The following is a 27,303-nucleotide window of genomic DNA, read 5'->3' as shown; positions in this document are numbered from 1 at the left end:
GAGGTCTCAGCTGTAGGGCTTCTCTCCAGTGTGGATCCTGCGGTGAACTGTTAAATACCCAGCACGGCTAAAGATTTTACTACAGAGGTCACAGCTGTAGGGTCTCTCTCCAGTGTGGATCCTGCGGTGAGTTCTCAAAGTGGAAGCCAGGCTAAAGATTTAACCACAGAGGTCATAGCTGTAGGGCTTCTCTCCAGTGTGGATCCTGCTATGATCTCTGAAATTGTCAGCCCGGCTAAAGGTTTTACCACAGAGGTCACAGCTGTAGGGCTTCTCTCCAGTGTGGATCCTGTGGTGAACTGTTAAATACCCAGCACGGCTAAAGGTTTTACCACAGAGGTCACAACTGTAGGGCCTCTCTCCAGTGTGGATCCTGCGGTGAGTTCCCAAAGTGGAAGCCAGGCTAAAGGTTTTACCACAGAGGTCACAGCTGTGGGGCTTCTCTCCAGTGTGGATCCTGCTATGATCTCTGAAATGGCCAGCCCGGCTAAAGGTTTTACCACAGAGGTCACAGCTGTAGGGATTCTCTCCAGTGTGGATCCTGCTGTGAACTCTGAAACTGTTAGCACGGCTAAAGGTTTTACCACAGAGCTCACAGCTGTAGGGCTTCTCTCCAGTGTGGATGATGCGGTGACGTCTGAAATGGCCAGCCTGGCTAAAGGTTTTACCACAGAGGTCACAGCTGTAGGGCTTCTCTCCAGTGTGGATCATCATGTGATTCTTGAGGGTCCTGGACGAGGAAAGGCTCTTCCGACATGTATCACAGTGATGTGTCTCCATATCTCAGCTCTTTCTTTGTTCTCTGTCTGGAACCTGTATCTAGTCTCTGGAAGCTTGTTTTTCTTTGGTTAATCCTCTATCTGGTTATTGCTGTTTCTGGTTGAATCTCTCTCTGTAGTCTCTCTGATTGAGTCTCTCTCTGTAGTCTCTCTGGTTGAGTTTCTGCAGTCTTTATGGAGCCTTAAGGTGTCTCCTATATCTAGTCTACGCCCATGATCAAGTATGATTGGCCAGTAGGACATCTGCAGCTTTCACACATAAATTAAACCTTTTGTCTGTCATAATGGCCCACTGTAATGTTGTAATGTATGTAATGTTGATTATTTGGTTTGAGGTGTATGTTATTTTATTTTATTTTTACTTTAAAAAAACAGACCACTGTGAAAAAAACGTATTTGGCATTCAACTCCTCTTTATGGTAATTTGGATTTCTTCCCCTCTCAGGTCATAAACACCTTAAGCCTCCCAGACTTCACGTCTCCAAATGGCCCCCCCTTTGACCTAATTGTTCTCCATTGTATTAAGAATCTCACATAAAATCACCCTCTTGAACCAACTCTATTTCTGCCAACTGTAAACTACTATTAAACTCACATACATTGTACATATATCCTAAAATTCCATTACAGGGCGAGGCAGAACTCTCTCTAAGAATCTCACAAAGGCCATTGTCTTGTCTGCTGTACGATGCTAGACTGGTAACATTGACTGGTATCGGCAATATAGATTGAGACACCATGGTGTATTGTATTTATTATTTGATTTGCATCATTTCTTATCTTATTAAACTACAAAGAACTTACATGTACATTCATTCATTTAGCAGACGCTTTTATCCAAAGCGACTTCCAAGCGAGTGCTTACAAAAGTGCATAGGTCATTCATCATAACACCGAGATATCCCCAACATAGCGGGTAGCCAAACATGAAGCATACATTTGGAAAAACCCAAAATAAGTGCCAAAGGGAAGAACCATAAGAGCATGTAGTTAAACAAGTGGCAATTAAACAACATGAACCTGAAAAAAAAAGAAAAGGGCAGCAGTGTACTTGTAGAAAAGCAAGCAACAGTAAGCATATTTCACAGCGAGTACAGAGTTTTAATCAGTTACAGCTAACCAACAAGAGCAACAAGTCTCTTAGTAAGAGTCATTGTGATCCTGGAGGAAACTAACATCAGGTCCAGCAAATCATTCCTAGGTGCCGTTGTATTCCCGAAACAAGTGTGTCTTGAGCCTTTTCTTGAAGGTAGGGAGACAGTCAGTGTCTCTGATGGAGGTGGGGAGTTGATTCCACCACTTGGGGGCCAGACAGGAGAAGAGCTTGTGTTGGGACCGGGCGGTCTTGAGCGGAGGAACCACCAGACTGTTGTCAGAAGAAGACCGTAGGTGGCAGGTGGGGTGTAAGGCTGGAGGAGAGACTGGATGTAATCGGGTGCAGTCCCGTTCCCTGTTTGGAAGGTCACTTGGTCTGGCATTTAATCTTGTATTCGTCTCCACCCAAATTAGAACCTCAACAAATTATAAAATAGAACGTTGGTATCAGTATTGATCGATACTCACCTGATGATATTGTTGCCTAAGTTTCAATATCTTTTCTCAACATTCAGTACACAACTCCCTTTACATCATGGTTGTGCAAACATCGCTCCTCTCACTTTGCTCAAGCTCACGTTGCCCCTCCCCCGCGTTGCTGTGAGTTGTTGCCGGGGCGCACGCGCAGTAACATGACCCAGCATCACACTATATACTAACAGTATTTTTGACAAAACTCTTTGTCCTGTGTTTTATTATTATTATTCAGGATCCAAACTAACCCATCTAATTAAAGGGAAAATCACAAAATCATTCAATGATCATGAAAGTTCACATTTTCAGTTTTCATTCAAATTTACATATTGATGATGCATTTGTGTTGTCTAATTTGGGTGGAAAAGAATGCAAGGTTGATAAAAAAAATTATGCAATCAAACCATAAATACAGCACACAAGTGTGTCTCAGTCTAGATCGGCTTTACCAGTCAATGTTACCAGTTTCGCTTCGTAGAGTAAACGAAGGCCCTTGGCCAGAGAGAGAATTCTGCCCAGTCCAATTCCCCTGACCTGTGCAGGGCACACAGGTATTGTACCCCTTCCTGGAAGGGAGGTGTTTGTCATGTGATTGGTCAGAAGACAAGGGGGAGGGGATGACAATGTGGCATTTCACCACTACCGTGCAGTCACAGAGAGTGGTTTGCAGCTCATCCCAGAATGGTGTCATTTTTCCTCTTACCTTACCCTCCATTCCACAAGCCCATAAAGGAATTATTTTCCGCATGGAGGTGGAAGGTTTATGACCAGAATCCACATGATCAAATGTCCTTCCTGGACAATGAATGCTGGATGCCTGGACATATCAGCAGGGGCCGGTTTTTCAAAAGTTTTAATCTGGATCAAACTGATCCAGATTTGGAAATCTCTTTTTCTGCTATCGAGGATCACGTAATCCATTTGATTTTTATGCTGGTTTTTCAAAGCAATGTGGGATTGGATTACTCTGATCTGGATTCTAACTTTTCAGGATGACCAAATATGGATTACCTGTGGTCCAAATGGGACTATCACAATTTAGCTATGTAAAGAACAACAGGTAGAATAGTTAGGGGTCACTCCAATATGCTTTATTTGAACAGAAAGTAGGACTGAACGGAACAGCAAACAAACATATAAACATCCCCCCTCCATTGTCCATGTCTTGGAAACAGGCAGTCCACTCATACATGGGTGTGGAAAAAATGAGCTGTTTGTGATGTTCTGAAAAGTGTTTCAACTGCATTAATATGATACCATTTGGTCGGTTGGTTTGGAGTTCTCTATATGCGCTCTCCCTCAGGATGCGCGCATCATGGACAGACCCAGGCCACGTCACAACACAGTTTGTGATGAGGAGCTCAGCGTTGCCCACAAGTTGAACGTTGATGCGGTGTCTCCCCTTTCGGTTTACAAACTCCCACACATTCTCATCAGGTGCTTATATGTGCACATGGGTGCAGTTGATTGCTCCAATAATATTGGGCATATTCCCCAAATGAAAAAAATTCTGCTTGGCCAGGATGATCTGGTCATCCTTCGGAAATGAAACAAATTCATTAATCAGGCTGGCCAACGCAGTTGAAACACTTTTCAGAACATCACAAACAGTTGATTTTTACTCACCCATGTAGTCACCCACAACTTGGTAGAAAGTCCCACAAGCATAGAAGCGAAAAGCAACGAGGACCTGTTCCTCCACAGACAGACCATGACTCCTTTGGGTTCTGTGTTGGAGGTTGGGCCCGAGGCCACGTTTACACATAGCAGGGTATTTACAGAAACAAATATTTTCTGCCCCTCCGTTTAAAAAAATAACGTTGTACACACAAGTACGTTTTCAAAAATGTTTCTGTTTACATTAACCCGCATATACGCCCCCGAGCGCCATCATAACTATGCCAAACCTGTAGGCGGCAGTGTAATGTGAAGGATAAAGCCATGCAAACCAATCAGATTTTTCAAAATCAACAACAACTACGAAAAACACGATCGACTTCCTTCACCTTTCAGGAGCGAGGTTCATTTGTTTGAATGATTAACAAATGCGATGCACAAATGTATTTCGTGATTCAGAAATGTAATGCAATTCACGAATAAATGACCCCATTACGCTAGTTGTGTTCGACTTCATGCAGCACCGGCGGTGCCGACAGCTGAGAAAGCCATTGGCTCCTTCAAGTCAGCCGGGATGCAGGCGGCTGCAGGCGACGCCGGCACTGCATGAAGTCGAACGCACCTATTACTATAAACAGGACGCTCACATGAAGTGATGCTTTTTTAGTCCCATACTTTGACGTTTGAGAACCTAAAACTCAGTTTAAGCTAGTGCACACGCAAACACAAAAATTTAGCTTTCAGAAATCTCCACCTTGGCCGGAGTTTTTAGAAATGATCGTTTTCCGTGATAAAACCTCAGTTTTCGTGTAAATTTTCATTGGGGCCAAACCGCATGAAAATCTATGCGTTTTTCTTCCGTGTAAACAGGGCCTGAGAAGGTCCACAATATACTGAATATCAGGTCTTCCGAAGCGAAACCGAGCATACAGCTCCTCATTGGTATATTTCTGCAGTGGATCTATACGCTCAACATACACCCTTTACGGTATCTTCTCCTGTGGTAGCGATGGACAACACCTGCCATGTCACTGCCTCTCTGTGACCTTCTCTCTGAGTCCTCTGAGAAAGGCTGGATGGTCGGGTGTGTTGCTTTGGCTTGTGTTCAATTAATGGAATCATACCCAAGGCCTGTAAAATGATGCTTGGTGGCGACTGGTCATTAGGGGCAGGCGGGGCAGTGCCCCACCTGTTATCAACAGAAAGAACTGCAACAAAATTATGTTCTTTTTTATTTCTCAAACATTTTTATTTTCGTTTACTTCGAATAATTTATTATCTATGAATATAGCGTCTTCCTAAATTGTTTCGTTTCATTCGTTTGTGTTAAGATTTAATTTCATGTTCATTGGTCCCTGCCTTGCTGCTTCAGACTGCGTTCTGCCAATTCGAGTTAGCATAGGCTAATCGTGAAAGTGGGGCTCTGGTGGGGCTAGCCCCTCTCACAATGCAATGTACATTGGACGTGGGAAAGTTTTAATACGCATGCTCAGAATGTAATGTAAGTAGATCACACAAATTTGATGCCAAGTGGGGCTGAGAGCCAGTTGCCCCACCACAGCGTCATTTCGTATTTCAGACCTGATTGGCTATCTGTCTTTCTGGCGCCAACATTAGTCGGCAAAAAGGAGAGCGTGGTGGGGCTAGTCCCTCTCTCACAATGCAATGTACATTGGACGTGGGAAAGTTAATACGCATGCTCAGAATGCAATGTAATGTAAAGTAGATCACACAAATTTTATGCCAAGTGGGGCTGAGAGCCGGTTTCCCCAATACAGCGTCATTTTGTATTTAAACCCTGATTGGCTGCTTGTCGCCAACATTAGTCGGCAAGAAGAGCGAGGATATGTAGCTAGATTGTCTTAGCTAGCTTGTTAGCTTCACAAACGCCAGATAATTTGAGAAAATAAAAAAAGTGGATTTCATACTTGAGCACCGGTTAAATACCCTATAAACCCTTAATTTGGAGGAGAAAGTTGAAGTAAAGCAGCTTGAGTATAGGGTTAGGTATAGGTACAGAGTCATACTTTGGCCTACAGTGAAGTGCCTTATAGTTTTGGATTCAGAAGACTCTTGGCTACATGTAGGGAGGACAAACCCGTTTGAGCGTTTTTCCTGAAATACGTTTTAATAGTTATTCCTGGGGAAATGATGGAATTAAATTACATATTAACTATACTAAAACACCTGTGCACAATAATATCAACAATATTTACAAATATTAGGCGTTTTTAAAGGTTTTTAGTTTGACCTCGAAGCTACTTCCGTTAATCAGCTGTTTGTGAATGAGGCTAGTTTTACGACAGCGACTTTGGATGTAGCCTACTTTAACATGTTAGCCGATTAACCAGTACGAGTTAGATATGTAGACAGCTACATTAACAAAGCTCTTGTTTGTAAAATATGTAGTCTTAAATACGATGGGAACACATCACATAAACAATTCTAAAACGTCCGATACGCCAAATGTTGTCATTTTTTGTCAAGCGTCCCTGAAGCTCAAATTCCGAGTCGGAGTTCCATTAAGCTTTCATTGCAGTGAATGGGGCGGGGAAGTCTTGTCTGTACTCTTATATTGTCCAGTCGATTTATATAACATTTTCTCAAAAGAGGACCTCTAAATTACTTCTTCGTTGTCTTTCTTTAAATGAATGTCCTTTTAATTAAGTTATCCATTGAAACATCGTCGTCGTCGTCGTCATCTGCCGCTTGTCCGGGGATCGGGTCGCGGGGGCAGCGACCTAAGCAGGGAGGCCCAGACTTCCCTCCCCCCGGCCACTTCCGCCAGCTCTTCCTGGGGGACCCCAAGGCGTTCCCAGGCCAGCCGAGAGACATAGTCCCTCCAGCGTGTCCTGGGTCTTCCCCGGGGCCTCTTCCCAGTGGGACGTGCCCGGAACACCTCACCAGGGAGGCGTCCAGGAGGCATCCTAATCAGATGCCCGAGCCACCTCAGCTGGCTCCTCTCGACGCGGAGGAGCAGCGGTTCTACTCTGAGCCCCTCCCGGATGACCGAGCTTCTCACCCTATCTCTAAGGGAGAGCCCGGACACCCTACGGAGAAAGCTCATTTCGGCCGCTTGTATTCGCGATCTCGTTCTTTCGGTCACTACCCATAGTTCGTGACCATAGGTGAGGGTAGGAACGTAGATCGACTGGTAAATAGAGAGCTTCGCCTTTCGACTCAGCTCCTTCTTCACCACGACGGACCGATGCAGAGCCCGCATCACTGCGGACGCCGCACCGATCCGCCTGTCGACCTCGCGCTCCATTCTTCCCTCACTCGTGAACAAGACCCCGAGATACTTGAACTCCTCCGCTTGGTTCAGGATCTCCTCCCCGACCCGGAGATGGCACTCCACCCTTTTCCGGTCGATTACCATGGCCTCAGATTTGGAGGTGCTGATTCGCATCCCAGCCGCTTCACATTCGGTTGCGAACCGCTCCAGTGAGAGCTGAAGGTCATTGAAACATAATACACGTAATATAATAATGACAAAACTTCAATTTTTACAAGAACAACAATGTTTAATATGCATATTTAATAGGAAACCTAACTCATTTTCCAGAGGGAATCAAAAAACCAGTTCACCCATTTTAGCCAATATGGGGTACTGGAAAATTATTCCCTGACCCCTAGCAAAAAGGCGATCGAGCAAGCTCCAGGAAAATGTTTAGCTAATTGAAGGCACGTTCATCTGAAAAATAGAGAAAAATGAGTGCACATTTTAAGTAACTTATATACATATTTATGAAAACTTAATTTTACTATACAACCTCACTGCAAACTGGATGTGCTGCTGCAGTTTCATTTTCTCTTCATACCTGAAATTAGACAGAAATATTAGGGACAAAATAGTTGTCATTGTTCTGCAAATGTGTGTATGTCCTGTAAATGCCCTACTGCTGGCTTTTCAAACAGCCTTACTAGAGTAAAACTGACAATATTTTGCTATATAAACATCCTATAAGAGATAAAAAATATATGCAGAGGGAACTATTTACATCAGAAATCTTACCTGAAAGAAAACGATTATATTAGATACACAATAGTTACATTTACAGCCATCTTCAACCTAAAAGCCAATGCCCTACTCTATACTGTTGGCTTTTAAATCCCGCTCAACAGTCTAACTGCCAATGCCCTGCTCTATACTGTTGGCTTTTAAATCCCGCTCAACAGTCTAACTGCCAATGCCCTACTCGATACTGTTGGCTTTTAAATCCCGCTCAACAGTCTAACTGCCAATGCCCTACTCGATACTGTTGGCTTTTAAATCCCGCTCAACAGTCTAACTGCCAATGCCCTACTCTATACTGTTGGCTTTTAAATCCCGCTCAACAGTGTAACTGCCAATGCCCTACTCCAGGGGTGGCCAACCCTGGTCCTCGAGAGCCTCAGTCCTGCATGTTTTAGATGTTTCCCTGCTCCAGCACACCTGATTCAAATGAATGGTCGTTATCCAAGCCTGAGAATGACCGTTCATTTGAATCAGGTGTGTTGGAGCAGGGAAAAATCCAAAACATGCAGGACTGAGACTCTCGAGGACCAGGGTTGGCCACCCCTGCCCTACTCTATACTGTTGGCTTTTAAATCCCGCTCAACAGTCTAACTGCCAATGCCCTACTCTATACTGTTGGCTTTTAAATCCCGCTCAACAGTCTTGCTTTACAACCTATGTAAATCTGACTTCATGATTTAAATAATCATCTAAAAGAGGACATTCGTAAACCCCCTCCTCTTCGTCCTCACCTTCGTACTCTACAACAAGTAAACTACCTGTGCTACAGCCCACTACCCTACCTGGATACCAGCACTCCAACCCATCATCACTATCTATGTACATGTGCTTTATTTTCCTGCCTATCATGTCTGCAGCACTGACAGACAACAACTCCACATACCCCTCCTGAAAATCTGACCATAAATCAAACCACCACAGTCTCTTTTCCCCATCGTATCGTACATGGGAAATGGTCTTACCATTGACCTCCTTTTCCCCTATAACTGTGGCTCTGTACCAGACTTTAGTCCCATCCTCATCAAACCCATGTCTGATGATTTTACCAAGGAGCTGGTCTGCCGACTGCACATCAGGTACTATGACCTTTGAGAGCCCTCCTCTCTTCCTACCTGAATCCCGAACAAGTGTCTGCTGCTTCTCAGCAAGGCGTATGAATTCAGCCTTTGCCTCTGCAAAAACATGTGATGATGCACACCCATACTGCCTATCCTCAGTGTCCTCCAACTCCAGAGGTGCCTGAACTACACTCCTAAGATTCCTAGTGAGAGTCTCTAAAGGCAATCTTCTCCTGTCCTTACTTAGATTGAAGACGCCATTCTCATTTTTCATCCCTAGTACCACCCGTCTAAACCTCAACTGTGTTGATACAGCCAACAGTTTGGATCTCTCACCTAAACTCTCTAGTTGCTCATCTATTTCATCTAAAGTTGTCCACAAGCCCCCATACTTACTGATCTCCAATGTCAGCTTTTGCTTTGTGGCAACATCCCTAACTTCCCTCTCTCTCTCTTTGACCCTAGCCGCCTGCAAAATCCTAAGTCTCTCATCCCTAATGGCTTGAGCACGCTCACAGAAAACGGCTCTCTGTTCTTGCACTGATGCTCTAGCTACAGATAACACCTGTGCTTTCCTGTCTCTATCTAATCCTGACAGCCATTCCCAAGACCGATTCTGCTTGAAAAGCATCATGCTCTCTAGTGTGTTGACCTTTGCCCTAGCTTTCTCTCGAAGAAGCCTATCAAAAACCCCAAAGTCACGTTCACAACTGACATTGGTTTTAGGTGCTGAGGCAAGTTGGTAAACCAGTTCCTCAGACACATCTGCATAGCGTCCATGCACTAAGTGGTCCGCTAGCATGCTGCTACACACCTTAACCAGGCTGGCTAAAACTATCTCAACAGCCTGCACTGACAAACCATCAAAATCTATGTCAGTCTTTCTAGTCAAACTATTTAAAACAGGACTATCATGGACAGCTATGTCCTCAAAGAGAGTCACTTCCCCTGTAAGAAGTGAAGCTCCATCCACCTGCCACTCTCTAAGCTTACTGACAAGCTCCTGATACCTGCCATTCATAACCAGCACATTTTCCTTCCTAGAAAGTGCCTCCCACACAGGATCAACAACTAACTTCCCTACAAGCCCCAAGGCCCGACAACCTGCAAGGAAATGAGGAACATTAAGATCCTCATACACAGCCTCTACTAACCTATTTTCACTTCTATTAGCACAAGAGAAATCCAAAATATCCCTACTCAAAAAATACAAACCTGCTGAGTTGTAAAAGGTGACATTTGCCCCGTTTCCCTTAAAAGGAGCAAGGGGAACGAAATCCGTTCCGTTCCTGTCCATCAAAAATGTTCGAAATTTAACAGGCTTGCCACTCTTTTCACAGCACCGCTCTTGAATGAGCTTACACACTATCCTCAAAAGGTGTACAGCTCCGCTTTCACCACAACTCTTCTGGAAACCGGGGTGCCTAGAGCTTCCAATCTCTGCACTGCCAAAAACCATGTCTTCCCAGGTAGACAAGGCAGTGTTTGCTTGATGGGCCAGACCATCAATGAGATGCAAACCACAGAATAGCTCATTCACCACACAGAGTCTTGCTTTCTCTACCTCACTGCACTGATCAAAGTCTTCAACTATGTCAGGCAGGATACTGGCTCTGTACTGAGCCAGTATTTCATTGAACCTCTTCTCTGTGCTGGCCCTGTCACTCATTACGTTCTAAATTTTGGAGAAAATGTCTTTCTCACAAAAATCACTGACTTCTTCACCACCACTGCTAACAACATCATGAGTCATCTCTCGCACAGTATCAAACGTGCACTGGGCAGAACCAGATGCCTGTTCTCTCACACCTAAATGGAGTCTAGTACCATCCTTTAAAAAGATGCCTGCAGTGCCATATTTGTGTCCAAACTTACTTGTTGCATCTGTGCAAAGGGTCAAGTTATTCTCTGACAACAGAGTACTTTGCAGATGCTGTAACGACACCTGCCTTGCTTCCAACACCATATATTTACAAAAAGACTGGCTAGGAAGCCTTCCTATCTTGGACCTGCCAAGCCTTTGCAACACAACTTTCACAACTTCAGATGCCTTGGTGGAACTCACCCCCATAGTTGTAATCAAATCCATGTACACCTCCCTAACAACATCTGAATACCTACCATGCTCAAAAGTGGGGACCTGCCCTTGTTTAAACCTGTGTAGTTCCTCCTGTGCGACAGAATGTTCCCCTTTCCAAAACTGCACTTGCTCATTTAAATTCTGAACCTGCTCTACTAAACTAGACGCTCTAGCACTTACCTGATCGGTCTTTCTTTTTAAATAATTAGAACGCAGAGTCTCCCTCCTTTTCTCCATTTTCATTTGTGCTAGTCCCTGACTCAGACCGACTAACCTTTCTTCCAACTCTTCCTTGGCCACTTCCAACACACTGTTGTGAAGCCTAAAGCTCTCAGCCTCCTGCTCTTTCAGTGCTAGCCTATCTTCCCTCCTCTTCAACTTCTTCTTAACCAGGGATCTGGAGCTATGGTTATCTGAAAACCTCTGACTACACTTGTCTAGCTTACACTGCAAGCTGCTGATCTTGACCTCAGCCTCATACAGCTTCAAACCTCTCTCTTTCCTATCATTGTCTATCCTATCTTTCTCTTTAAGTAAAACCTCAAAGTCCTGCACTAATTGATCCCTTTCCTTCAGTTCCCTTTCTAAATCCACAACAACCTTGTCTACGTCCCTGACACATTCCAGTTCGATACTAGCTACTAGCTCCTGGCTCTCAGCCTGTGTCCATTGACCAAAATTAACTGATTTCTCTTCAAAAGCGACCCTTTCTCTATGTACAAATCTACGATTCCTTGACAACGCTCTCTTTATATATGTACTTACCCACCTCTCAAGGGCCCTGCGATCATCTACATTTAAAACAAAGTTGTAACACAAAATGTCAACTACACTTTGAATCACTGTACCTACATCCATCAAAGATACAAACTTGTGAATCTCAAACAAGACCCTATTGGTCAACAACTTGATATCGATCTTATCTTTCTCACCTGATAAATTATGCAACTCTACACCTAATCTCTCACATTCCCTGAACACCATACTACCTTCCCTCTCTCTCGTCTCTTTCGTCTCTTTGCTGCAACTCATCTTGTCTTGCTTGTAGTCTGTCAGTAATGAATGATTAGATTTGAACTAATAACTACTCTCTGACAGGGGGGGAGGGGTGGATAGTAACAAAGTATTGATTGGCTAAATCTTTGTATGAGTTACAATGTGTTGCTGGGGTGTTTGTGTGTGTTGCTGGGGGGGAGGGTGCTTAGCTAGATATAATTGGTTTGTTTACTCTGATCAATACCCAATAAGATCATATCCCCTGTCACTCACTTGTGCCCCTCCCCCCTGTCACTGTGGTAAATTGTAACATTTCCTGCCCTTTTATGACAGACCAATAGTAAGCAGTTATTTGTCCCTTAAAAAAAATAGAAGGGGGTTTAAATAAAAGTGCGTCTGTCTCTAGTTATACTCACCAACTATTATGGAAAGCAAAGTCCAACTCCTTCGAAAGCCACGAGTGTGGATAATCGGCAGCTCGTTGATTTACTGGCTTGAACGCCACCTGATCGCCACAAGGCCACGGGACACAGCCACCCTCGGCTTGATGTGCCAGATTGAGTGGATGGGGAGGAGGGGTATGAGATGGGAGCAGCTCCTGCCTCTTCTCCAGGGAACAGCGGGTCCAGGTCCCGACGTAATGATCTTGCATCTGGGCGGAAACAACCTGGCCTCTCAAACATCTTGTTGTCTGATGATCCAAATGAGGAACGATCTTGAATGGTTACTGCAAAAGTACCCCAGTACCAGGATCATATTTTCCGATATCATCCAGCGACAGGTCTATCGCAACCATGTACCTGGTACCAGTGTGTACGGGATTGAACGGGCCCGAAGGCATGTGAATGCCGGCATAGCCGCCTTCCTGGCTGATAGGGGCATGTCTGGCATCCGAAACAACAACATCCATCATAAGGATGATTGTTATTTAAGGGACGGCTTTCACTTAAATTTCAGGGGAAATGAAATGTTTCTGTTGAATGTCCACTCAGGTCTGAGCAGGATATTGTAAAGACTCCCGCCTAAAAGCAACAAAGACTCTTTTAAGAGCCACCTAAATAACTCAAAAATAAACTTTCACTGATGCGCTCAGTGAAAGTCACGTCGAGCTGATCACTGTCATTCATTCAAATCCAAATGTCCTCCATAACACCTTTCACACAATAGCCTACTTAAATTTGGGATTGGCTAAATTTGTTGTTTAATCTATGTGATATTTAACTGTCTCATTATGTGCTGGTGATTGAAGATAATGCAGATCAGTTCACAAAAAGCCACTAGATGGCGAAGTTGAGGGGAATATAAAAACGCGCCTTTTTTCGAGTACGAATAAACTTTTTTTTTTTAATAGCAAACCTTGCAAGATACAAGTATACTCAAAATAGAAATGTTATATGAAGCCCAATGTAGCAAAAACTTCAAAACGCAACCATGTCATCCCACTTAGGCACTGTAAAACAAAGCAAAAACATTTTTGGGACATACAAATAAGGGGATACAACACAGCCATTAGTTTCTGGCATGTACGGTTCGGGAGCTATAACGCTTTGTCTTTCTCTAGCGTCAATTGACTTTGAAGGGTTTTAAGGTACTGTAATGAGCGATTGCACTAACTAAGCATCCGAGTCCTTAGCATCCGAGTCACCCTGACAAATGTTAGCTAACTTTAGCGAGCTAGCTAGGTAATGTAACTTCCTCCAAGGTGTATTAAGAAGTTCAAATTAAAACAACTTACCATTAATGATGTTGACGGCACTGCCGGTGGACCTGCACCTTGGAGGCTGCCCTTACACCTGCCATAACGAGGCGTTCGATCTCTCCTAACTGGAAAGAAGTAGCCATGTTTGAGTCCTGTCACCCACGTTGCACCCACTGATCCGGGTAGGAGCGGGGCCGTGTGCACTGCTACTGCCAGGAGCTCGGCTATTGGCTCGTCTCTAAATATTTAGCTAAATAGTTAACTATTTAGCTAAATAGTTAAATATTTAGTTAAATATTTAGCTAAATATTCAACTATTTAGATATTTAGCCTAACATTTAACATTTAGATTTAACATTTAGATTTAACATTTAGATTTAACATTTAGATTTAACAGGCCGTGGCTAAATCGGTTGCAGGGCTGCACAATCTCGTCGTCTGGGGGTTGCAATCCGATTGCGATCTGGGCCGTGCTCTGCGGGGATCGGACCGGGTGCCGTCTGTACTGCCGGGGTGCAACTTTAGCCCCCTGGCGGTACATTGTGTTGGGGATTCGATGCAAGTGAGGGCTTGTGGCTCGTTGGAATGGAGTTCGGCGGGCGATTGCAAGTCACAGCAGGGTCAATCCTGTTAACCGGTGCCTTTTAATGTCCCCAGGAAATCCTACTTCATAATTGCTGTAAAATGTTACAAATGTTTATTCTAAAAGGCTTTAATTATAGGTGTAGGTCTTCCTTATCATATAAATAACCAAAAAGTGTCTTTAAGACAATTAGTTTGTATTTTAACCACTTTTGTATTTTGTACACATGTTAATTTTGCCATGTTTTGCCATGTCCCCATCACAAATGATCAACTCTTACAATAAATATCAGTCATTAAATAATAAAATATTCAAATTATTTGCTCATTATGTTGTACACCAAGTTAAAATCTTTCTACTTAGACATATTTTTTATTAAAAAAAAAAAATTAAACCCTATTTGGGGGGATTTACTTTGTGTCCCCCCAAAAAAGTTCCACCCTGTTAGGTTGTAGTTTTTCCCTCTTAAGAAAATAGCCTACACTTCCCATGACACAAAGTTCATGAAATTATATCATTTCCTGTGTCAGGAATTCAACTTGGCCAACTGAAGTTAGTATGAACTTTCAGATTCATCTTTTTTCCAAGTTTCATAATGTCAACCTGTTCGTCACAACCTTAAATTTCCACCCTGTTAGGCTACTTTGTTAAGAAAATAAATAACATTTTACAATTTCAAATATGGTTTTATATAAGAATTAAAAGGCTGTATACATGTAGGGTCTCATGCTAGCTAGATCATGATCACTCACAGAGCTAGGGCTAACATAGTTAACAAAATTCCCCCCTGTTAGGTTCCACCCTGTTAGGTGTGTACAGCTAACAGGGTGGAAATATTGTTAGAAAATGTAGTAACATAATAAGTTGCATACAATATTTGTCATGTATTTGCAACAAGGGACATATAATGGACAAGAAAAGGTAAATATTGTTATGCCTTTACATTTTTTTAAACTTTGTGATTGTTATTCATATGTCTTAACAGGGTGGAATAATGTAATGGTCCATGTCTGAACGAAATGCCCATAATTATAGGATTTAAGTGCATGAGCTTGGCCAATATGTTTTCCAAACAGTTAAACATATCTCTTTCCTGATTAAATGTTAAAAACATGAAAAATAAATAATTTTGTTTTCAGAAGTTACCAGGTCCAAAAGGCACCGGTTAACAGGATTGACGACTGCATCCCACTAATTGTACCCCACTTGTCATAGGGTAGTAGGGGTAGTATGTGTATTATATTATTCTTAGGTCTATAAGGTTGGTATAGGTTGTACTAGGCGTAGTAGAGGTTCACTATATTGTATTGGATATTATATTTTCGGGAGGTCAACTGTTTAGCTTAGTTAAGATGTAATCTATGTCTGTGTGTACTCAGTTATGCCAGGTTGCTTGCGTTGTCTTGTCCTGAGAATTCAGGGCCCAGTCTGACCTGGTGTTCGCGCATCCGTCATAAAGACTTGAATGTGAACTTGTATCCTATCCCTGTAGCTTTCTGATGTGGGCTAAGCTTAATATGATGTGATGAGATACAAGGGTTCCCTGTAGCTGTGTCAAGAGTGTCTGCTAAATGACTAAATGTAACAAATGTAATATGGTGCAGGAAGAGACATGGTTGTGTCTTGTGATAATGAAAACACAGTAACAATCAAGGGCATTAGATGTGAGACGTCTTACAAGCTGGACATGCATCACGGGCTAATGTTTGTGGGCTGCATTTCTTCCCGGGTTGGTTAACAACGTAAGTGATGTCACATTCCAACCTTGACCTTTGCACATTCTCACCCTGGCGACTTAACCATAGACACACGCATACTTAACATAGTACTAGTGTGAAGCTGGTGCGGGTACTCTTGTTACATGGCATATTAACTCCGCTTCCTGTCCCCTCTTTTACATGGTGCACCACCTCCGCTGTATGCCTTCATCAACCGCAATGAGCGAGCCCCTGTTCGTCACATATGCCGGGGAAGCATGACTACATAACTGTCACCGGGAGGCTTGGAATCCTGTGCCGGCGCTGTGGTCCGGACCCTAAACAATGTTGGCATCTCAAGTGGTCTCGGCTCACTGCTCAGTGTTGGGTCATTGGTTTACAACAGTTCAATGTTACATTAGAGCGAATGCAGTCATGTGATGGAAGGCAGAGGAGGATGGCATCTACCCTCCCTACCTCTAAACTACGTAATGATCACTTCATGTCATACATTGCCTGCTTAATATTTACAAATGAATGTTTCGTCAGGTGGCTGGCCAGGAGCGTGTGCGTGTCAGGTGACGCAGTCACCGTCAACGTTGGGACGTCGAAGCAGTGCCTCAGGTGGTTTGAGGCAACGCATCAGGTGGGATGTCGAGGCAGTGCCTCAGTTGGTATGTCATGGCAGTGCATCGGTTGGTATGTCGAGGCAGTGCCTCAGTTGGTATGTCAGGGCAGTGCCTCAGTTGGTATGTCGAGGCAGTGCCTCGGTTGGTATGTCGAGGCAGTGCCTCGGTTGGTATGTCGAGGCGGTGCCTCGGTTGGTATGTCAGGGCAGTGCCTCGGTTGGTATGTCGAGGCGGTGCCTCGGTTGGTATGTCGAGGCGGTGCCTCGTTTGGTATGTCGAGGCGGTGCCTCGGTTGGTATGTCGAGGCGGTGCCTCGGTTGGTATGTCGAGGCGGTGCCTCAGTTGGTATGTCGAGGCGGTGCCTCAGTTGGAATGTCGAGGCGGTGCCTCAGTTGGTATGTCGAGGCGGTGCCGCAGTTGGTATGTCGAGGCGGTGCCTCAGTTGGTATGTCGAGTCACTGCCTCCGGTGGTTTGTCGAGGCAGTGCCTCCGGGGGTATGTCGAGGCAGTGCCTCCGGTGGTATGTCGAGGCAGTGCCTCCGGTGGGATGTCGAGGCAGTGCCTCCAGTGGGATGTCGAGGCAACGCCTCCGGTGGGATGTCAAGGCATAGACTCGCACATGTCCACGGTGGTTCTTAAAAGGGGCAGGTGCGGGTAGCCTATTCCTGTTGTGATATCACAGATTAACTCCTCATTCTGTTCCTTCTCTTCCATGGTGAAATACCTCCGTTGGCATTCATCAACGGTAATGAGCGAGCCCCCGTTCGTTACCAATGCCGGGAAGCCATGACGGCTTCCTGGTTCACCGGCCGGCTTGGATTCCTGTAACAACGCTGTGGTTTGGATCCTAAACTGTAGCTATACGGCGCACTCGTTTGGAATCGGAGCAGCTACGTCGTCGTCTCAAGTGGTCTCGTCATCTACGCTGAAGTATAGGTCGTTGGTCATCTGCAACGGTTCAATGTTACATCAGACTGAATGCAGGGATGTTCTGGGAGGCAGGATGGCTTTCACTCTTCCAACCTCTAACAACGTTTACTCTTCTCGTTCTTGTATTTCCGGCTATGTAGTCACTCACTCGATGTTTAGGTGTTCAAATGCTTAATAAGGAATGTTTCGTCTGGTGGCTGGCTACAGCTGGCTAAAACTGTTACAACCCTATAACCTAATCTAACCTAAGTGGAGTACAGTGCAGTAGTGCAAATTTGCAGATCAGTGACTAAGTCAATGACCAAACAGGAGCCTGGTGGCGAGGTACAGTAGTGCAATGTTACTGAAAGAGCAACCAGTAGCAGAAAGTGACAGTGTATAAGTGACTAGTGTGCAGTAAAAATGTCCACATCAGTGTCCATTGAGAAGCCTGATGACCCTTGGGTAGAAACTGTTGTCCAGTCTGCGTGTGCGCGACCGGATGCTGCGGTAACGCCTGCCAGAAGGCAACGGGGTAAAGAGACTGAAGGATGGGTGGGAACAGTCTCTTAGAATCCTGCTGGCTTTCCTTAGGCAACGTGTGTGGTAGGTGTCCTGTAGGGCTGGGAGCTTCCTGCCGATGATGAACTCAGCAGAACGGACCACACTTCGTAGGGCCTTGCGGTCCCGGTCTGTGCAGCTCCCATACCACACTGTGATACAACCAGTCAGAATGCTCTCTATAGTGCATCTGTAAAAGTTAGTAAGGATGACTGAGTCCATACCAAACTTCTTCAGTCTCCTCAGGAAGAAGAGGCGCTTACGGGCCGCTTTGACCACTTTGTCCGTGTGAACAGACCAGGTGAGGTCATTGCTGATGTTCACCCCGAGGAACTTGAAGCAGCTGACCTTCTCCACTTCCGATCCATTGATGAATAGGGGTGCATGCTCCTCCTCCTGCCGCCTCCTAAAGTCCACAATCATCTCCTTGGTCTTGCTGATGTTAAGAGAGAGGTTGTTGTCCTGACACCATGATGTCAGGGTGTCAACCTCCTCTCTGTAGGCTGACTCGTCACCGTCAGAGATGAGGCCCACGATGGTTGTGTCGTCAGCAAACTTAACGAGGAGGTTGGACCTGTGCGTTGCCGCACAGTCGTGGACACTATAGATGCAGCAGGGGCACAGTCTGCTCTGAGATACGATGCTGAGGGTAAGTATGGCTTACACAACGCTCAGCTAGTGAATTCTAGCACAACAGGGGCACCACATACACACAACAAGTCTCATGCATTGTTTCGTCTGGCATGTGGTTTTGTGTTGTGGGAATACGTCGCTGCTCTCTGCTCGGAGGTCGAGACGGTGTCTCCGTTGGGTGCAGCAGGGAGCCGATGCAAGCAGAACCATAATGCCAAATCAAATGTTACAATGAGGTGTTGTACCGTGTGAATAAAGTATCAAGTAAATACATACTGAGTCCTCCTGCCTGAAACAAGCGGAGCAGGTTCATCCAGGGGGACGCTCGACATAGCCCCTCATTAGCAGCGCGTCACTGGCAGCGCGTCATCACGCAGTAGGGGCACACCTTCTTAGCAGGGCGGGCTATTTAATCAGGATATCGCTGCACTCTGCTTTGTAGTGCAACACAGGTTGCTTTCTGTTAATCTACTGCCTCCGCCTCCCCGGCCTCCACCCTAGGTTCTGTGTTTCCTGTTGTAGGGGGAATGCGTTGCTGCTCTCTGCTCGGAGGTCGAGACGGTGTCTCCGTTGGGTGCGGCAGGGAGCCGATGCAAGCAGAACCATAATGCCAAATCAAATGTTACAATGAGCAATGGCGGAGCCAGGGGGTGGCCAGGGGTGGCCACGGCCACCCCCGTAGAATCTCGGCCACCCCATTGGCCACCCCAAGCACCACATCAGAGCGGTTAAAAGCTTTGACGGCTGTGGAAAAATGCGGAACCTTTCTCGCACCACTAGTACACTGTCGGACACTTGTCGCCATAAACTGAGGACATCTCTACTATAAAATAGAGTACCTTACTGTCATTGCATATCTCTACAACCATTGTTCGACTCAGTCGTACAATACAAAAAAAAACACAAATAGCAATCGGTAAATCAACACAGTTTAAAACCAAGTATGAATACAGAATAAGTGTATTCTTTTTTTTCACCTGAATTCCGAATAATGTTGAGATGTTTCCTATATGTGTCTTAAATAGCTCTGCATCGCCTGGTGAGACACATGCTTGCCACCCAAAAATTATCACTGGCCCCATCCTGGCCACCCCAATGGAAATTCCCTGGCTCCGCCACTGACAATAAGGTGTTGTACCGTGTGAATAAAGTATCAAGTAAATACATACTGAGTCCTCCTGCCTGAATCTATTCTAACCTAAGTGGAGTACAGTACAATAGTGCAAATTTGCAGATCAGTGACTAAGTCAATGACCATACAGGAGCCTGGTGGCGAGGTGCAGTGAGGTACAGTAGTGCAATGTTGCTGATAGTGCAACCAGTAGCTGAAAATGACAGTGTATAAGTGACTAGTGTGCAGTAAATCAATGTCCATATCAGTGTCCATTCAGAAGCCTGATGGCCCTTGGGTAGAAACTGTTGTCCAGTCTGCGTGTGCGCAACCGGATGCTGCGGTAACGCCTGCCAGAAGGCAACGGGGTAGAGACTGAAGGATGGGTGGGAACAGTCTCTTAGAATCCTGCCGGCTTTCCTTAGGCAACGTGTGTGGTAGGTGTCCTGTAGGGCTGGGAGTTTCCTGCCGATGATGAACTCAGCAGAACGGACTTCGTAGGGCCTTGCGGTCCCGGTCTGTGCAGCTCCCATACCACACTGTAATACAACCAGTCAGAATGCTCTCGATAGTGCATCTGTAAAGGTTAGTGAGGATGACTGAGTCCATACCAAACTTCTTCAGTCTCCTCAGGAAAAAGAGGCGCTTACGGGCCGCTTTGACCACCTTGTCCGTGTGAACAGACCAGGTGAGGTCATTGCTAATGTTCACCCCAAGGAACTTGAAGAAGCTGACCTTCTCCACTTCAGCTCACGCAGTCCTACTAATTCAAGTCAGATTTAAGTAGTCAAGCTAATTGCACAAAAACATGGTAAAACATGGATCATACAATCCACTACGGCAAAAGCAATGCACACGGCCACGTGACTTCTTCCAGAAAGAACGTTCCCTTTAAGCCTTGTAGCCTACTATGACAGCTCCCTCATCCACCGCTTCATCAAAATGAAATGACACGCCATGATTGACGTGAACAATAGGCTACGTAGGTCGAGGTCCTTTTTTAGACCTTTAGTTACTTCGTTGATTAAAAAACAGACACCCTAAACACATGTAAATAAACTTTTTTTTGACATTGTTTTAAATAAATAGCCTACTATTAATCAATACCCAGTAGTCTAACTTTTTAACATGGTTGTGTTGGGAAAATGGAGGATGTAGCCTATGGATTTAAGTTTGTTTTGCAATTGTAGACTACTGATAAAAACTATACAGCTATGATAATTATACTCTGATAATTTAGATTGAGATAGGCCTATGCCTGATGCCTAAACATTTGAAATCACAAACTAGGCTACGTAACGTGGCGTGTATATCAAATCGTTGTTCATCATCGTTTAATGCATTAGGCTAAATGTTGTAGCCTAAGTAGACTATTCAAGTTAATTTTCTATCAATGTTGAACATGAAAATGAGAATATCCGTGGTAAATCATAGTTTTCTCGTTGGTTCAGTGTTAAGGTCTGGTTAAGCACCAAGTCACGCTAAACCTTGACAGTTAGCCTGCCCCGGACCAGACTAGTTTCGTAGCCTATAAGTTGCCATAATAACCGAGTTTGACCTACTAATTTCGAATAAGCCAGACTTATGTCAGTTAGTCTGACTAATTTCTAGTTCATTCGGTTCCATAATGGAACCGAATGAATGGTAAACTCGCTTTGTGGAACAGGCCTCTGGTGACCAACTGCTCTGCATTTTGTAGTTGTTTCACTCTTTCAACACACCTGATTCAAATGAATGAGCTGTTGTCAGACTTAGTATATCAGATGATGATGAGAATTGTTAATGCTTACTTTGAGATATTTTTCACAGAGAACTTGATAGATGGCCACAGAGGTTTAAGGAACAAACAAATGAATTGTTGAGCAACCAATACGAAATTGGTATGAAAGGCTCTGGAAGGTTTCACCTTGTAAAACAAAGCCATGTTAGCCATACATTTGTCCTATCTAAAGTGTATTGTAATTTGTACAAATAAATTTGCCTATATTGACACATTGTAGCACCTCACCTGTTGCCAGGAATCTTAAAGTAACCATAAGGCGTTCACCAGAAGAAATGCAGTCTCTGAAATTTGTATTTTTTCTAGCAATGAGTTGAGTAACCATGGTTAGTAGATGCTTAAAAGCTCGAGGCGCAAAACGGGCAAAGTTTGCAAAAGCTGGGGCATCTTCAGAGTTGAGCTCTTTGCATAAATTAGGCTATGCCCCGTTTTTCACGTCGCATTAGCCACGGTTTACTCCACAGTCTCCTCCTGGCTCGTCTTGATCGCTGTCTCTCCTGTACACGTCCAAAAGCTTTGAAAGCCAGGTGGACCATGACTACTTTAACAATATTGATTAATCCCTCTACTTCGTCCATGTCAAACAAGGCAACCTGTTAACTTGTCTTTGAAAAATAGGCAACAAAAGTGTCTAGTTGTTTGCAGTCATTCAATGAATTATTTGTGAAAGCAATGAAAAGAGCATCCAAAGCTTAGTCGGGGCAGAGATTGCAGAATTCAAGCGACAAACAACTGCCACAGGTAATATCACTTTATTTTCAATTTGACCTAAGACCCCAATGTTTTATTCTCCATCATTCAATGTATTTTGCCTATACATAAATGAACTTCACAATGTCATCGCGGATTGAAATTACCATAATAAATATTTATTCCTTTTATGAGGAGGCGGCAGAACCCAACTATCGCTTATTACCTGATGCCAGTGTCCTTGGCTCGAGCACTCACAACACCAGCACAACGGGGCTGAAAGGGTGCTCTGACGCTAAACAAACTCGATGGGTACGTTTTTGAGGGGTAAGTATTGCATCATAAAATCATTCACAGCTGGGACACTCAATGGTTCTCTAAAAAGAGAAGTCAGAGAGAATCATTAAAGGAGACATGAAATGCTGTTTTTAGATGCTTTTATATAGGCCTTAGTGGTCCCCTAATACTGTATCTGAAGTCTCTTTCCCGAAATTCAGCCATGGTGCAGATAGCCACTACGAGTAGTCCCACAATGAGCTTTCCTCAGAACGCGCTGTTTTGGTGTCTGTAGCTTTAAATGCTAATGAGGAGGAGAGGGGCGGCAACATGCGCTAATGTTTACAACTGATATATCGCAATGGCTCTAGCCACAGTTGCTGTAAGATGCCTCGAATTTAGCCATTCTCATCTGATCACCCTGGTTTGCAGAGGTGCACACTCATAAATAATTTCAATGAGGAGAAAGGCGGATATCGCCCGTGCCATAACACCAACAGTATAACGGTTATCCAAATAACAAAGAAGTGTACAACACTGGCATTACAGCGTTTGTATTCACACATATAGGCCTACTTGATGCCATCTATCTTACTATACATTAGCAACAGTAACTCATTTAGCTGCAGAGCTAATGTTACAGCAACATTCTAAGGGTAGCAAGCTAGGTAACCATACACAGTAAAGCAACAAAATTATATAGCGTTAGTTAACTTACTTGTCCAAGGTTTGTAGCTTGACCTAGGAGAGTTAGTAGGCTAATGATCCAGAATTGTATTTCAGCAAGGCCAGTTTTGTATTAGCTCAAGTTGAGGAAACAGTAGAGGCTGAAATGTTTGGCGCAGACATACAAAACTTTGTGAAGTTGTGTCGGCGCAATTCCAGCGAAAATCAAATTAAGATACTGGTTGTGCAGAAGCTTGGATGAAGGAACTAAAAAAAATACCTTTGTTTTGATTTGTACTGAGCAGTACCAAGCACTGAGCAGCTGTTATGCTTTGTTTGTTTGCTCGCCATGATGTCTCTCCAGGAAAAAACGATATTGCACTTGCCCTTGCATGGTGGTAGCTCAGTTTCTCATGGGCGGGCCAGATGATCTGGACGGGCAAAGCAGAGAGAGGGGAGGTAACCTTCCCCCTATCTTCGTCACTAGGGGAAGATTTTCAAACAGAGCAATTGAGCCTTCATTTTGTCAAAGGCGGAGAAGAACACGCAGGGCTTGGTTTACACTTATCGAAAATTCTAGCCACTTGGGGACCAAAGGCAGGCTAGGGGAACTCATATTAATGTTAAATAACCTCAAAATGAAGTTTTCATGTCATGTCTCCTTTAATGAGTTGTGTATCTCAACACTTCAGTTGCAAAACTTAACATACAATAATATTACATTTTACAACATTATATCCATAGAGGAACTTGACTCTGAAAGTATGGTGTCAAAATTAAGACTTTAATTAGGTAATCAATAAAAACACAATCATGAAACTAAACACTATAATACAGTACACAACAATAACAAATAATGTATAATTCTTGCCTGTCTTGCTTGTTCTGGATCTTGATCTTCTGCTGTAGTTTCTATGTGCACTATACGGTGTATTCAGCATGACGTACAGTGAATGAAATACAATGTAATGTCCTCAGACAGGTCTTTTCAAAGCCTAGAGATGCTACTTCTAAAATCCTTAACAATCCTTCAGTATTGGCACAATTATTGGTGTTTGTCAGAACTACAAAGTATTGTATTCCTTAAAGTACAGAAACAGCTTCAAGAACAACCTGCATGACCCACAACACCTCTTGTAATTCAAACAATAACAAACATACCAATCTTACTCAATAAATGGGTCAAATACACAGACACTCTAAAGGGCTGCAGAGATAAAGAGATCATCCAGAAATTTATATTGAGCACCCTTGATGGGTTTCTTATGAAATTACAAATGTGTGTGTAGCGCCCCTCGTGCCTCGTTTTCGGGCATAACTCAAATTAACTAAATGCTAGGGCGCTCTGAGTTCTTTAAAACTAATATTTGCAAAAAGAATGAATATGTTTAGAAGCCGTTATTTTATAAGGTCCCAATCTAAATACAAATAATGCATCAGCATCCAACTTATCCAACACAATCTTTACATTTAATATATATACACACAATACAATACAATTGAAAAGACAATATCCCTGGCCGTAATTATCCTATTAGACACAAATAGAAAATAATAAACCGAGTCCGTCAAATACCAACTGCAGTCCGGCTCGGGTACGTTGACCCACACCACGAGATGGCGGCTGCTGTCTGTGGGCAACACGCGGCCCAACCAGGTACCTCGTGGCATGACGATGGTTGGAAAGTTGAGTAGGTCGACGGTGTCCCGGAGAGTTTGACCAGAGTTCGTTGAGGTCTTTGAATGTCCGTAAGACTGGAAAGTGTCCTTCTCCAATCCGACGCAGTCCCTTTATGAATTGTAACTAACCTGCAATGGATTTGCCTATCCGACAGCTCACCAGTTAGGCTACATGCAAAATATGGTTCCCGAGTTGGCAACACATTTATCCTCGCTAACGCTCCGATCAACACTCAGACCACCCCAAACTCCGATATGAACTCCCCCCTGTCCCCTTCCTTCCAATATATATATCACGACCTCAGGTCAAGGTTCAAACCAATCAACCAATAGGCTGACATTAAACGAAATCCAAATATTAACAGCGGAAATATTACATAAAATATATTAAACTTAACAGCATTGGTTTATCTGAACAGAAAAACAATAAACAGATGTAATATGAAATAAAATGCTAGCAATGGGCTACATGTGCTTCAAAACTGTGTTTACCAAGATTCCACCCAATCTGACACAGCTTCCCCTCCATTGTTACAGGGGTAGAGTATTTTCCCTGTGTACTGTCATGTTGGACTGTAGATGTGGTGTTACTGCATGTGCTGTCTCAGTAGGTGCAGGTCGGTAGTTCTTCCAGCTGTGTGTCATACAGAAGTTCTCTCAGCTGGGACAGCTTGGCCACAGACATTACTGCTTTGGGTTTTTTCTATTGTGGACACACAGGTGACTCTTCAGTTGGCTATTTGTTTTACCTGAATAGTCACAGAGGTCACAGCTGTAGGGCTTCTCTCCAGTATGGATCTTGCGGTGAGCTCTCAAATTGGAAGCCTGGCTAAAGGTTTTACCACAGAGGTCACAGCTGTAGGGCCTCTCTCCAGTGTGGATTCTGCGATGATTTGTGACACTGCCAGCGTGGCTAAAGGTTTTACCACAGAGGTCACAGATATAGGGCTTCTCTCCAGTGTGGATTCTGCGGTGATCTTTGACACTGCCAGCGTGGCTAAAGGTTTTACCACAGAGGTCACAGCTGTAGGACTTTTCTCCCATGTGGATTCTGCGGTGTACTCTGAATGTGTCAGCGTGGCTAAAGGTTTTACCACAGAAATCACAGCTGTAGGGCTTCTCTCCAGTGTGGATCCTGCGGTGATCTGTGTAACTGCTAGCACGGCTAAAGGTTTCACCACAGAGGTCACAGCTGTAGGGCTTTTCTCCAGTGTGGATCATGCTATGAGCTCTGAAATGGCCAACCTGGGTAAAGGTTTTACCACAAAGGTCACAGCTGTAAGGCTTCTCTCCAGTGTGGATCCTGAGGTGAACTTTCAATTCCCCAGTCTGTCTAAAGGTTTTATCACAGAGGTCACAGCTGTAGGGCTTCTCTCCAGTGTGGATCCTGAGGTGAACTGTCAATTGCTCAGCACGGCTAAAGGTTTTGCGACAGAGGTCACAGCTGTAGGGCTTCTCTCCAGTGTGGATCCTGCAGTGAACTCTAAAACTGTTAGCACGGCTAAAGGTTTTACCACAGAGGTCACAGCTGTAGGGCTTATCTCTAGTGTAGATCATGCGGTGAACTGTCAATTCCCCAGTCTGTCTAAAGGTTTTATCACAGAGGTCACAGCTGTAGGGCTTCTCTCCAGTGTGGATTCTGCGGTGAACTGTCAATCCCCCAGCCTGTCTAAAGGTTTTACCACAGAGGTCACATCTGTAGAGCTTCTCTCCAGAGTGGATCCTGCTATGAGCTCTGAAATGGCCAGCCTCGCTAAAGGTTTTACCACAGAGGTCACAGCTGTAGGGCTTCTCTCCAGTGTGGATCCTTCTGTGAACAGTGACATTGCCAGAGTGGCGAAAGGTTTTACCACAGAGGTCACAGCTGTAGGGCTTTTCTCCAGTGTGGATTCTGCAGTGAACTGTCAATGTCCCAGCATGGCGAAAGGTTTTACCACAGAGGTCACAGCTGTAGGGCTTCTCTTCAGTGTGGATCTTGCGGTGATCTGTGTAACTGGTAGCACAGCTAAAGGTTTTACCACAGAGGTCACAGCTGTAGGGCTTCTGTCCAGTATGGATCCTCATGTGCTTCTTGAAGTTACTGGATGAGGAAAGGCTCTTCCCACATGTGTCACAGTGATGTGTCTCCATAACTCAGCTCTCTCTTTGTTCTCTGTCGGGTCTCTCTGGATCCTGTATCTAGTCTCTGGAAGCTTGTTTCTCTCTGGTTTATCCTATGTCTGGTTACTGCCGTTTCTGGTTGAATCTCCCTCTCTGTAGTCTCTCTGGTTAA

The 27,303-nt window shown here is 44.3% G+C and overlaps 1 long non-coding RNA gene across 1 annotated transcript; it reads right to left on the bottom strand.

Annotated features, from left to right (window-relative positions):
- Positions 1-7,713: 7,713 nt before the first annotated feature.
- On the bottom strand, positions 7,714-11,190 carry LOC124463253. Its single transcript, XR_006955544.1, has 2 exons — positions 11,107-11,190; positions 7,714-7,786 (listed from the first exon to the last, which is right to left on the bottom strand). It is a non-coding gene; the product is annotated as an uncharacterized LOC124463253 (long non-coding RNA).
- Between the last annotated feature and the right edge of the window lie 16,113 nt (positions 11,191-27,303).

Source organism: Hypomesus transpacificus, unplaced genomic scaffold (assembly GCF_021917145.1).
Source record: "Hypomesus transpacificus isolate Combined female unplaced genomic scaffold, fHypTra1 scaffold_27, whole genome shotgun sequence".
NCBI lineage: Eukaryota > Metazoa > Chordata > Actinopteri > Osmeriformes > Osmeridae > Hypomesus > Hypomesus transpacificus.
This window is presented reverse-complemented; position numbering and strand designations above follow the sequence as displayed.